Source organism: Pseudophryne corroboree, chromosome 5 (genome assembly GCF_028390025.1).
Source record: "Pseudophryne corroboree isolate aPseCor3 chromosome 5, aPseCor3.hap2, whole genome shotgun sequence".
NCBI lineage: Eukaryota > Metazoa > Chordata > Amphibia > Anura > Myobatrachidae > Pseudophryne > Pseudophryne corroboree.
The window spans coordinates 555,357,174-555,370,195 of NC_086448.1; the positions used below are offsets into that span (position 1 = coordinate 555,357,174).

At 36.9% G+C, this 13,022-nt stretch overlaps 1 long non-coding RNA gene across 4 annotated transcripts in view; it reads left to right on the forward strand.

The window, feature by feature from the left end:
* The window catches only part of LOC134928029 (uncharacterized), a 495,002-nt gene that overhangs the window by 3,055 nt on the left and 478,925 nt on the right, over positions 1 to 13,022 (forward strand). For all 4 annotated transcript variants that reach the window (XR_010177815.1, XR_010177813.1, XR_010177812.1 and 1 more), the window contains one exon: positions 186 to 448. This is a non-coding gene — a long non-coding RNA (uncharacterized LOC134928029). The remainder of the gene's footprint in view (positions 1 to 185; positions 449 to 13,022) is intronic.

Genomic DNA, 13,022 nt, shown 5'->3' on the forward strand with positions numbered 1-13,022 from the left:
TGTGTGTGTGTGTGTGTGTGAAATCAGAGAACCTCACATATGAGTAGACTTTATCACGTGAACAACACAAAGCTATTAACCAAATTTATCAGTATTTGAAATAAAGTTGAAAAGTTGTGAGTGATTTAGCAAATTTTATTACCAAGTACAACATAGAATTTATGGTAACAAATATATCATTTCAGCACGCAAAGTGTTTCCTGGATCTGTTAAAGTTGCAAGACATGATGGTTGAATTTGGTTGAAAAAAATCTGTTACCTCCATTCACCAGAGAAGATGGTAATGAAATATTCTCTTTAACTGCGATTTTGTAAGCAACATATGGATTAAACATTGGTTCTACACAACAATTGGATTACAAAGTTCTTTCCATGTTTGGGATATACAAAATATTTTCTCTAATTTACCTGGATTCAAGATTATGCTTCACAAACAAGTCTTATAAAGGTAAAATCTATCATAATTTATTATCTTAAAGCTTTTCATTGTATTCCCATTTTTCAACCACTATTTTATTGACGTTTGGTGTGTTGATCTGAGGTGCGCAGATTTCAGAATACACAACGAGATATAATTCTAATGGTATCACATGGTTCCAAAGTAGACTTTGAGGCAAATTCAAAAAACATCTGCAGTTTGTGCACTAAAAGACAGTTATGTGAAGTTCTTGTTGTCGTAAGATAAAACACGTGATCTTGTTTGATTTAGGCGGGAAATGATAAAAGGAGCAATCTCAGAGTAACCTATCCCATTCAACGTCCCCAATAATCTTTTATGTGTGCATGAAGCTGACGTGACGGAGCTGACGGAGATGCATATGCCAAAAGTTACACAATTTAGAGTATAACAGAAGCAGTAACTTAAAAGGCATTTTAGTAAAATTGGTCATTAAATAAAAAGTTATCTGCCTACCTAAATGGACGGGAAATTGATTATATTATAAAGTGTATTGTGGTTTTTGGTTATTATTTTTATTTGCATTGTTGGTAGCCTTATTTAGCAGTTTGTACATTCTAAACTGGCTGCACTCTCTAAGAGGGCATGCTATCGTGGTGTTTGCCTGAGCATCCACAGCTGGCTGTACATTATTTACTTCTGTGCATTCTAATGAATAGTTGTTAGTGCATGTTGCTAATAGCATGTTAGTGGAAGAACTCCAAATGGCTTTGGGTTAGAGACTGCAGCCTTTATTCACTACATATTCTAGTCTGGCCGTGCACATTGGTAAGAATGACCATGCAAGAATGGGAGTGCATTATATACACTGTATGCTTTATAGAGAATACTGTAATATGGTATATACCAACTGGCAAGCATTATATGGGAAAACTACCACAGATCTTCATGTTCTAAGTTGATTTATATGTAAATAAATATGTATGATAGTAATGTTGACCAGAACAGTTCTAAATGTGATTAATTCCTGCAGAAAATAGATTATCATAGAGCTTACTATCACTTTTTAAAAAGGGACTGTCAGTTTTATATTATAACATTATACAATGTAACGGGAGGTTGATTTGCTAGTTCAGTGGTAACTATTTAGTGTAAATAATATAATTTCGGATCACATTTCAGAAATAAAAAAGCACATACTCACAAGCATCCATGCATACATGTACACACGCAGCCTAGCTTTTTTCCCCCTGACAGATTGAATTTCTGATTCAATGTCCAAAACTAGAGCAGGAGCAGTATGTATAAAACATGGGTTCTAACTAAAGGGTTTACAGCCATGCCCAATAACACAATCATTGAACATTTATGCGTATGATTGTACAGATAAATGGTGTCTTGATTTTACTGACCATTACATTTTACTTTTATGTCATGTTTTAACTAACAGCTTGCTACACTGACACCCACACTATACAGAGTCTCGATACACAATACAGTATCTGGAAAGGTACAGATATATAAAGTCATGCTTACACTTGCTTTGGGGTTCCATTACTTATGGCTCCATGCCAGAGCGTTCTGGATTTCTGTGTCTTGTATTAATAATGAACCATGCAAACAGGAACAGTTTTGGCATTAATCGCTCACAGCGTTCGGTAGGCATATATTGTATCACTGTGGTTCTCACAAGAAGAAACCACAACGTTAGAATGCTGAGTGTTTAGAGCTGATTAGTATTCCTGATGATTCATGCAGTTTGAATTGTTACCATCACCTCTGAATAAAGAATCTGTGAATCGGCTATAAGAAAACTGCTACACAAGAATACAATTAATATTGAATAAAAATAGGCTGCATCATTCTGATGTTGCGGAAAAAATTAGATGAAAAATTATTAAAACCAGAGCTTAAAGAGAAATGATTTACTGTTTAGAAATGAGACCTGCGGAATGACCTTCTCCTTTGCCTATTGAGGAGCGGCCATTTTAGATTCTTAGAGAAATGACTCAGCTGAGTAGGTGATATGACTACATAATAGCTGGCAGACTGCACAAAGAAGGTTACATAATGTTGTGTAACCGCTCATATTTTACAACCAAAATGAATGGAAGGAGAATTCCTTTTTGTTTTTTTTGTTCAGCATAAGACTTTAAAGCTAAGTAATGTATTTTTTGATGTCATTGATGTAGATTCTATTTATTAGACTCAGTATGTAAAGCAGCCTTTAGATAAAAGAAATAAGCTCTCATTTTAGAACATGAAATAATAGGTACAGTAGAGTCTACAAATATCCCTATACAGTGCAGCCAATCCAACACTTTTAAGAAATAACCTAAATCCAAGATCTGCATGAAGATCTTGCTGACTGTAAAAATAATACTTTCCTTAGAGAAGACGACTGCCTACGTTGATAGACACACCCAGCCAATTTTCATCTAACTGCATATAATTCATGCATTATGTCCGTTACTTCAAGCATGATCTATTCAACACCTTCCGCCTAAATTCCTTTCAGGAATGTTCTTTAGTTACATTTGAAATAAACTTAATTCAGAATGATCTCCTCTTATGAAATAGGCTGGTATGCAACAAGCAGGTTGGTTAGCACTTTCCAAACTCTCAATGCCTCATAGCTTTTGTGTTTCGCCCGTTATGTAAAAAACCCGCTTTTGTACTGTATCTGAATAGCTGGCACAGTATTTTACACTCACCCCTCCCTGCTTCCCACTCCAAGTAATGAAAGAAATGTCCAAGTATACTGTCCGAGCTCTTAAGAAACGAGTTGAAGTAATAAGAAAATAAGGCTCTATTAAATATGCTTGGATGAGGTTTCCCATTTATATTTCAGGATTTCTATAGACAATCCTTAACTTCTTTGGCAACAGTGCATATATATTTATGTTGTGTCACAGCTCGTGGTTTCTTTGTTACCCACTGTACAATACTGGTGAACATATTGGGAACTTTATAAATGCATCCCCTTCTCTTTCCCCTGTGTTTGCTAGCACAACAGATATGTGACCCCCTTAAACATTCTCAGTATCCCTACTTCTTTCCTTTAATGGCATTTAGATTTAGTGAGTATTATTCTTTTTCATCAGAAATCTGTTAAAAGTCTTTGAAACGCCCATTCCTGATAAACGCATCTTGATGGTAGGCTTCTACAATGCGATTCCTTTGTCACACATCCATGTAATAAAATAATGAAAACCTACATTGTGTTTTAATGGCCACATAAAATAATTCTGTACACTTTGCTAATTAGAGCTCATATTACTGATTTGTTTTATGGCAGTGTTGTAATAATCGGAATGTTAACAGGTAAACAGTATTTAATACAGTGTAAGTTGCTGTAAAATCAGCAAGAAGGTAGATTTACTGAATACAGTTCTTTTAGGGTATGTGTCTTCCATTAATTTTCAAAGGTGTGGTCTGCAGTCATTTATTTGTGTTTGCTACGACTATCATTACAAAATAAAAAAAAATGTTCATACAGATTGAATAGGGTTCCCTCTATATCAGGCAGTCAGACAGTCCAGGTTTTAGTGTTTGAACACAGGCGGCTTAATTAGTACCTATCTATTTTATCCATCTCTCCCCACATACACACATGGTGGATCCATCCTGGTGACATCCACTAAATAGTATTTTTCCCCTTCGTTCTTTATAGTGTGTAGTATCTTGCTCAGGTGCTGTAAGAATACCTTCCTAAGGTGCCATTACTGAATGGGTCTTTGAACAGCATTCATTCTTAAATGTTTGATTTTAATTGCATGAGTTGTTCATTTGAATTGCTCAGGAACCCTTTTACATTTCAGGCTACAAGTACATCAGGTGCTATGAGGGATATATACTGGTGGCGGGTAATTGGAATACAGTATATACAGTGGTATCTATATTTATACAACACTATTTTTCTCAATATGGTTATTATTGCTGAATCTGAAACAATGCTATTTGATTATTTACATAAACGCATATTATTACTACAATGTATGTATTTATGTAGCTCCCACATATATTGTAGTGCTGTACATGTACAATCAGGGAGTGGGGTTGAGCAGATCAATCAATACAGAACCAAACAATGAGAGACGACGTGAGTGGGCTGTATAGTCTAAAGAAGTACTACATGTGTGTCTGTGGGCTAGCCAACTGTCCCTTATTTCCAGATAAAGTCCTAGCTTTTATAGGTTTGTTCTTGACATTTGTATCCCTGAAAAATCATGTTTTCAGAGTATACCAAGGGAGAAGTTCAATTTCTATTTTCTATATTTTAAAACATTTAACTCTCTGATCTTCTCACATGGACATTGCAAGCGCATGTTTATTGGATAAGAGAATGTATTATGCAAAAATGACATTCTAGCCAAGGTTAGTGCAATATTGTGGTATTATAGTACACTAGTGCCCATCTATACAGTCCCATGCCTGGTGTGCTTACATGCATCTAATGCACAGCAAGGTGTCTTTGGACATTATTGTACAATGTTGCCAACTTTCTTATTGGACCAAACCAGTTTACAGTTTTTATTAGGGTTCCTATAAAAAGCAACATTCACATGCCCCTTTTCCCAGTTTTCTGTATACTATAGATCTATAAATTATCACTATAAGTTGTATGTCACCTATATGTATAATCACCCATATTCATATTAGCATCCACATCTGTCTTGTATTGTGCAGAGTCTATTCTTGTGTGTAGTATTCAGTGTTTTTGCCCACTTCAAATGCTAGGAGGTATATAGTGTATTATTAAATCCCAATACAAATTTATCTTGGTCATTTGATATATTGTGTGGCATTACATATACAGTCATGTACGCCTCTTTCCTTTTTTTTTTTTTACAAATAGTAATACAAAAATCTGTCTTCTTGACTTTTATGTTCTTCGACGTGTTGAGAAAGTATGAGTTTATTTCCATGTATCCATGTACTGATGTGTGGATCTGAAATGTATATGTTTTATAGCAGTAGTATGTAATGAAGAGATAAAAGGAAGAGACTGAATACCTGCAATGAATTACCAGGTAGTATGTTTTACATATAGAAATAGGCATGTTTCATTTTTTGTGCACTTCTTACTGTCCTGAAGACGGTGTTATACACACAGAAGTGCCGTCCCTTCAATCGTGGACACTTGAATCATGAATTGTGGACACTTGACATCCGTGGTTGGACTGTGCACCTAATCAATTATATGTATTTATCGATTGCTGGACTTCTTTGGAATATAAATATATATATATATATATATATATGGACAAAAACAAAAGTTCTCTTGGGGAGCTTTACCACCACAGATATACTTATATAATTATAAAATCATTTATTAAAAAACATGTATACTTTTATAACATGAATCACAACATCACATATGTCATATGAGCGATACATTCATTTCTGATTGTCTGTTATACATGATGTTTTCAATCATTAGATTAAATACTTATTCCTCAGCATGAGAAAGTATGAATGATCAGTTCACTGTTTTTACGGAAAACGCACAATCGTTGTATATATATATATATATATATATATATATATACAGAGAGAGAGAGAGAGAGATGTGGGTACCCTATTATATGTTCAGCGTGCCTATGCATTGATCATAATATAAAAGTACATTTTGCCCTTTAAATATGAGGCGTAGCTGAAAATTATTACTTTTGTGGTGTTACATTATTTGCCAGTGGCCAAATGTCTTAGAACCCGTGACATCATGGTTGGTACATTGGGATGCCTTATTATCTGTCAGGCTTTGTCTTACGGACTTTCTCCTCACATGAGAAGTACCAAAGGCCTCGCAAATGTAAGTGAATGCATTACATTGTCAACTGATGGGACTGACAACTTTGAATATTATTGCTTTTTTTGGGAATATTTTGTGAAAATCTGCTCGGTTTTTCTTAAGCGGAACAAAATTAATATTATTTATCTTTTCACAGTGAAAGCTATAAACATTCCTAAAATAAGAATAGGCAACAGCAGTCAGACATAGTATAACCAATAATAGAGCATGGCATTATATCTACTTTCCACCATCTGTGCTGCAGTATCTGGCTAGATGACACAATGCTTGCCTGGTAATCCAGCTTCGCCACATCAGCTTTCTCACTTTCATATTGCATCATTCGGCCATTTTGGAAACATTTGGAAAGCTTCTCACGTAGGTTTTGTGTTCTTGACAGAGATGAGAAATGACCAGGCAATGTCAGGAGCTGTGATCTCGGCAAGCTTTTCCACACCCACCATTTTATCCCTGAAAATACCTAAGAAAAACTTCCCTAAACAGACCCAGAAAACAAACATAATTATGTATCTTTGATTAACAACTGGTACTCTTAATCCAGAAAATATAGGCTTCGTGATTATTCTTTTGCGTGGTAAAATGTCCATTATCCTTTTCTAGAAGTCGCTGTCTTTTGTTGTCTTTCTGTGCATTAATATGAGTAGGAGAGATGTCAATGGACTTCTTACCAACAGCGAGGGATTTCAGAGCTATTGTATAACATACAAGGCCTGAATCACTGTGGAAAATCTGTATGCAACACCAGACGTATTTTTCTAATGTATTCTGGTGGTGTATTTTCTATACTTTGTGAGTATTCATTAGCCAAAGCACAGAGCAACTCACAATAGAAGTGACACTAAAAGGAACTGTTTATCTGTGGAGAAAGAGAAACATAATCAAAGACGTTTCATACATCTCCCAACATTTTTATGATGCCACTGATCCATAAATGTTCTAGATCTCCATGCCCTTCACAAGTACTGTCATATTTCTTTCTTCTCAACTACCCAAGCTATCATACAGCATTCTGCATCCGGCTATTATTTGCAGGTAGGAGACACATAAAAAGTTCCATCATCCACATCTGTAGTGTTGAAGTTATTAGTTTAAAAGCTTACAAGAAAATAGAGCACATCATATGGGTGTAGTCTGTGTAGCACCAAAAGTACCCATAGAAGCCCTCAAGCCAGCAGACAGTGATGCAGCAAATTGTGTGACTGATCCACATGACATTAGTAATTCCAAAACACATACTAGTATTACCCCAAAGCATTCTTTTATATACTGTTGAAAACAGTATATAAACAGTATACATTGGTATTTATTTAAATATTAAATAGTGATGTGTATTATAGATTCTCTTTATCCAATAGGAGTGACTGTAAGGTGTTTAGATGGTATACAGTTAATTATGTTTCAATAGTGTTTCAGATTGTCTACACACAAGTCTATTTTTATTACGAGATACCTAATGCATCAAGTATGTTATTATGGACTAGGACCAGACATGGGTGAATTCACAACTCAGAAATTGAAGCCTTAGATTTTTATTCAGGCAGCATGGAAATATAAATATATGTTAAAATAATGAATAACCTTTTCAGGTTGTATGTAATGATGGAAGGGAAGTTCAGTATTTTGTTTGCAGTGAAGAAACTGAGATAAGTCCTAATACTCATGGCAGCAGAGCTAATGTTGGGTCTGGTGGTATGTGTGTTTTGGACTTGCCAAGTCATACCGAACAAAAAGCAGAAATTACATTTTGTACTACGGGGACCTAATAAAATTGAAGAAGACTGTTTAATTGTCAATCCTGCCAATTCTAATATTTGTAAAAAGCGAGTGCAAGGTGAAAATGTGTTCTGACCCCTTGACTCTCAAGTGTCCCTTTTTGTGTGTCAGTCACAATTTCCCATTGAGAAAGGGCACAAGACGTTTGCATATTGGGGGCATGGAAAGTATAACAGTTGTAATCTGACAGATTGGAGATGTGACCTGTTCTGAATGGGATATATTCAATTCTGTTTCATTTTTTTATTTTGGAGTGTTGAAGAGCACTACCTACAAAATGTCCATTTTGTATCTTATCGTTATGCATGGGAGAAAGTAAATTCTTCCTTAACATTACTTTAAATTAACAATTTATTAAAAGTAGTATTAAAAATTAGAGTATCATAAAAGTAATGACATCACATTTACTTTAAAAAAAGTCAATAGCCAGTTCACATGATATCCTAAGGTATACAATGTACCAAGATCTTATCCTCTGATGAAATAACCAGTGACCAGCGGTCGAGAAACGCGTCAGAACTTTGTTAATAACACCTTTTTGTGATATCACAACCCGTACAGAGCCGTTCACTTCAGTGAGTCCGGAGCCGCCAGCTTAGGCTTCCTTGCTAAATAGAAGCTGCGGCTTTCCATTTTCCTGCTCTGTCCAAATGAACGGCTATCTCTAAAGATCCATGGAGTGATAGACGGAGCCGTCTGAAAGGGGACTTTTAAGCTGACCACACTGCTGCATTTGGAGCTACTCAGCCAGCCAGACTGTGAAATCGGAGCCGCGGGTACTCAGGACGCCGTATTTAGATACATCCTTTTCTAGCCGCACCAAGTTTGAACACGGAACCGTCTATTTCTGGGCTACCCGGCCACTATACCCACGGATATATATAATTCTTTTCACGCTGCTGCTTCAGTTATATGACAATTAGTTAATTCAGCTGATAAATATCTGGGACAATTGCTGGAAGGGCAAGTATAAAATCATATTGCCACTATACCCATTTGTACCTGTGCAATTTGTTATCGGAGAGAGACACTTATTGTGCTGTTCCAATGTGAAGTTGCACTTCTAATTTCTTATAAACAAAAGTGGCCATATCTACACAATTGCGTTCTGTTTATTCCCTCCAGGTGCAGTCATATAAGCTACTGTTAACATCTTAATCAATTGCCATTTGAGGATTCAATCGATATAATTTGCTACATACATATGAGCAAAAAAATATTTCTTGGTACATTGTATATCTTAAGATATCATGTGAACTGGCTATTGAGCATTTTTTTTAAAGTAAATGTGATGTTGTTTCTTTTATGATACTCTAATTTTAATAAGACTTTTAATAAAATGTTAATTTAAAGTAAGGTGGTTTACACTCTCAATTTTTTTCCTTTTTTGTGCTTTATTCCTCAGGGGTTTGCTAATACCTCTTTTTGGAGAGCAGCAAACGCCTTATCAATGGGTCAATTGGTTTTTGGGCGCTTTAGTTTCTATATTTTTGTGTCTTCCTTAACATGATTTGTTCTATTTGATAGCTTGTAAACGTGATGCAGTGTATTTTGTATTATTCATTATTTATTATTGTATAAACACTTTGGGGAAATTCAGTTGATTCCCCAGGGTTATATAGGCTCCCAAAAAAATCCCCAATAAATAGTCCGTTTTCACCAAGGCGACTGCAAAAACACATAGGTCCGTGAACTTATTACCGATTTTATGTGTTTTCGCTCAAAAATAGATATTTTTTCAGGAGCAAAAAGTGGGGTGTTATTGCATAGGATGTAAAAAAATCGCAAAAAGTTAAAAGAAAACCCTTACTTACATGTTTCAACCTCACCTCATTTTGTAAAGATAAATTACAATAGGCTTTATATATAATACTATATAAGTTATTACTGAATAGTAGAAATATCTTATTTCACTATTCAATAAAACAGTGTTTGTGTTAAATACAAATTGTGTTTGTGAAATGAAACAAAGGCTGCAAATTTCTATGTGACCTGTCAATCATTCAACTGCTTCATTAAGTCATCCAATCATATAGGAAGCAGTCTAATGGCTGACAGCGCTGCTTCCCAAGAGGCTCTGTAGAGTCTGTGATATTTACATTTTATATGATTTTCAGAACAAGTCCAAGTAGATTAGTGAAAATTCCAATACTGGCTAAAAATACAGTGCCCTGTATCGCAGCTGTCCCTCCTCTACTAAACCAGGCCTGCTTTCTTCTGTTTTACCAGTAGTAGCACCAGTGGTAAGTATATCCAATTCTATGCTAAATAATAAATTGTGATCATGTTTTTATCTATACTTTAAATCCAAATAAATGAAGCATGTGACAAGTTATTATATAATATCTGTAATTCCTGTTATTCAGATGTTTGTGGCCTGGGAGATGAACTTACTGGAAAATGGCGTGGTATCAGTGACATGCGGTCAGGGTAGGCAGAGGAGGCAGAGCCTCACCTGACGTACTGGATTCAGCATGATATCACGGTTGTCATCGGCATCCCGACATTGAAGATCCCGACATCGGAGGGGGGATTTTAAATCCCCCCGGGTCCCCTACTCTAACCCTCGGTGGGTGTAGGCAAGGGGTGACCGAACGAACCAGTGCCTAACCCTACCCCCCCCCCCCCATCATAGGCCATAATCCTAAAAGTTACCTGTTACGTACCTTTGGGATGGCAGCTGTCGGCCCTCCAGCGCCGATCTACCGAGTGTTGTGATTCTGTGATCGGTCACATGATCACCGGCATCCCGACAGCCAGGATGCCAAACGCATCACATCATACTCCAGTATACTTTTGATTATAAAAATGATTAGAATAATACAAGAATGATACTTAGAACTTATAAATGTATTAATCATGTAATCTTTCTATTATTCATATCATTTTTGTGTTAGTCTAATCATTTTTATAGTCAAACCTCACCACCAAATCATATGTGTGTGTGTAAATCTGGCTCTGATATTAACCAGTGCCTCCCAGCCATTGACCTCACCACATCTCACTGCGTGGTCTGGTCAGTTGTTGGCAATCTTTGGGAAGATCAGGGTTGTACTTTATAGCATACTTTACAGTTTGTCCATTCAGGAATGTTGTAAACTTTGCAGCCATTTGTTGTATTGCTGCATCAAATTTACCCATGCGATAATAGCAAGCATTGTATAAATTATATGGAAATTCCACTTTTAGACATTCTTCCAAGTGGAGTCGTTTATGGTTGTATGCGATTCATATATTTAAGCTGATTTGTGATATTTAGGAGCAACTAAAAATAATGTACACAGTGATTCAAAAGTCGCAGTACACCCTTTTGTTTCAAAAACTGAATACTCCAGTAAGGTATGGGTGAGGTGGGCTATCTTTTAGGGTATGTACCGAACATGGGCACCATCTTGAAATCGTCCATCTTCAATCTAAGTCAGTTTTTTTTTAAATAGAAAGGGGGTCACGTAACATGTCAAACAACATCAGAATTTGCTAAAAAAAAGTTTATTGCTGCAAACAGATTTGAAATAGCAGTTATGGTTCAAAAGTTACAACACTTTTTTTGTTGCAGTTAACTGAAGATGGTTTTGACAAAAAATGAGAGAATTGAGGTCATTTTGATGTCTGGATAAACTAAATTTCCGTGTCATAGCTGCAGATTTTAACAACCGACATCCAGAGAGACCTCCAATTTCACATAACACTGTCAGGTGCCTAATTTCCAAATTCCGAGAAACTGGGACTGTGGCTGACAACGGACAGTGGTCGTCCAAAAAGTGCTACTGACGAGACAACCTCAACAATGGTTTTGGCATCCTTCGTGAAGAGCCCACAACGCAGCACACAACGTTTGTCCGCAAAATGACCTCAGTTCTCTCCTCTTTTGTCAAAGCCTTCTTCAGTTACCTGCAACAAATTTTTTTTTTGTATCTTTTGAACCATAACTGCTATTTCAAATCTGTTTGCAGCAATAAACTTTTCAGCAAATTCTGATGTTGCTTGACATGTTACACGACCCCCTTTCCATTTGAAAAAACTGACTTTGATTCAAGATGGACGATTTCAAGATGGCACCCACGTTCGGTACATACCGTAAAAGACAGCCCACCTCACCCATACCTTACTGGAGTACTCAGTTTTCCCATTTTCTTCCCAGTTTTTGAAACAAAAGGGTGTACTGCAACTTTTGAATCACCCTGTATAATTTCTTTCAGATTTCTTTTTTTTTTACAGGTTATTATTGGTACATATTGGTGAGTACTTTGTGGAAGTTTAGTTATATTTTTAAAGGGGTAATGAAACTAAATTGAACACTTTTTAAAGATTTTAGCTCACACTTTTGTGTTTAAAACTACGGACTTTATAAGACTGTGGTGTGTTGCACCTGTAGAAGCAGTAGCATATCTATATTGGATGCAAGGTGTGCTGTGACATGGGCCACTGGGTCCAAGGTGGGCCGCACCGCACACCCTGCACCCATTTCTTAAAGGGGCATACGCAGAGTGACAGAGAGACATACACGTGGGGTGAAAGAGGGACATATATGTGGGGTGACAAAGGGACATATATACGCAGGGTGACAGTCGCACATATAGAGGGTGACAGTAACACATACACAGGGTGAAAGAGGGGCATACACCCGGGATGACAGTGGCGCATACAGACAGGGTGACTTAGGGATATTTCACATATACGTGACATGACGGAGGGGCATATGCGCAGGGTGACAGTGCTACATACAGAGGGTGACTGTGTCGCTTACACAGAGGGACATACACAGGCTGTTGGGCATACACACGGGGTGAGAGTGGCGCATAACGTAGGGTGACAGAGGGACATACGTGCGGAGTGACAGTGGCGCATATAAGCGGGGTGAAAGTGGCGCATACACAGGGTGACAGAGAGGCATTCACAGGGGATGACAATTGTGCATACTTCAGGGTGACAGGGGGACATGTCTCATATATGCGGGGTGACAGAGGGACAAATTTGAGGTGTGACAGAGGGACATACGTAGGGTGACGTGGGTCCAGGCCCGGCGCTACCCGCTCA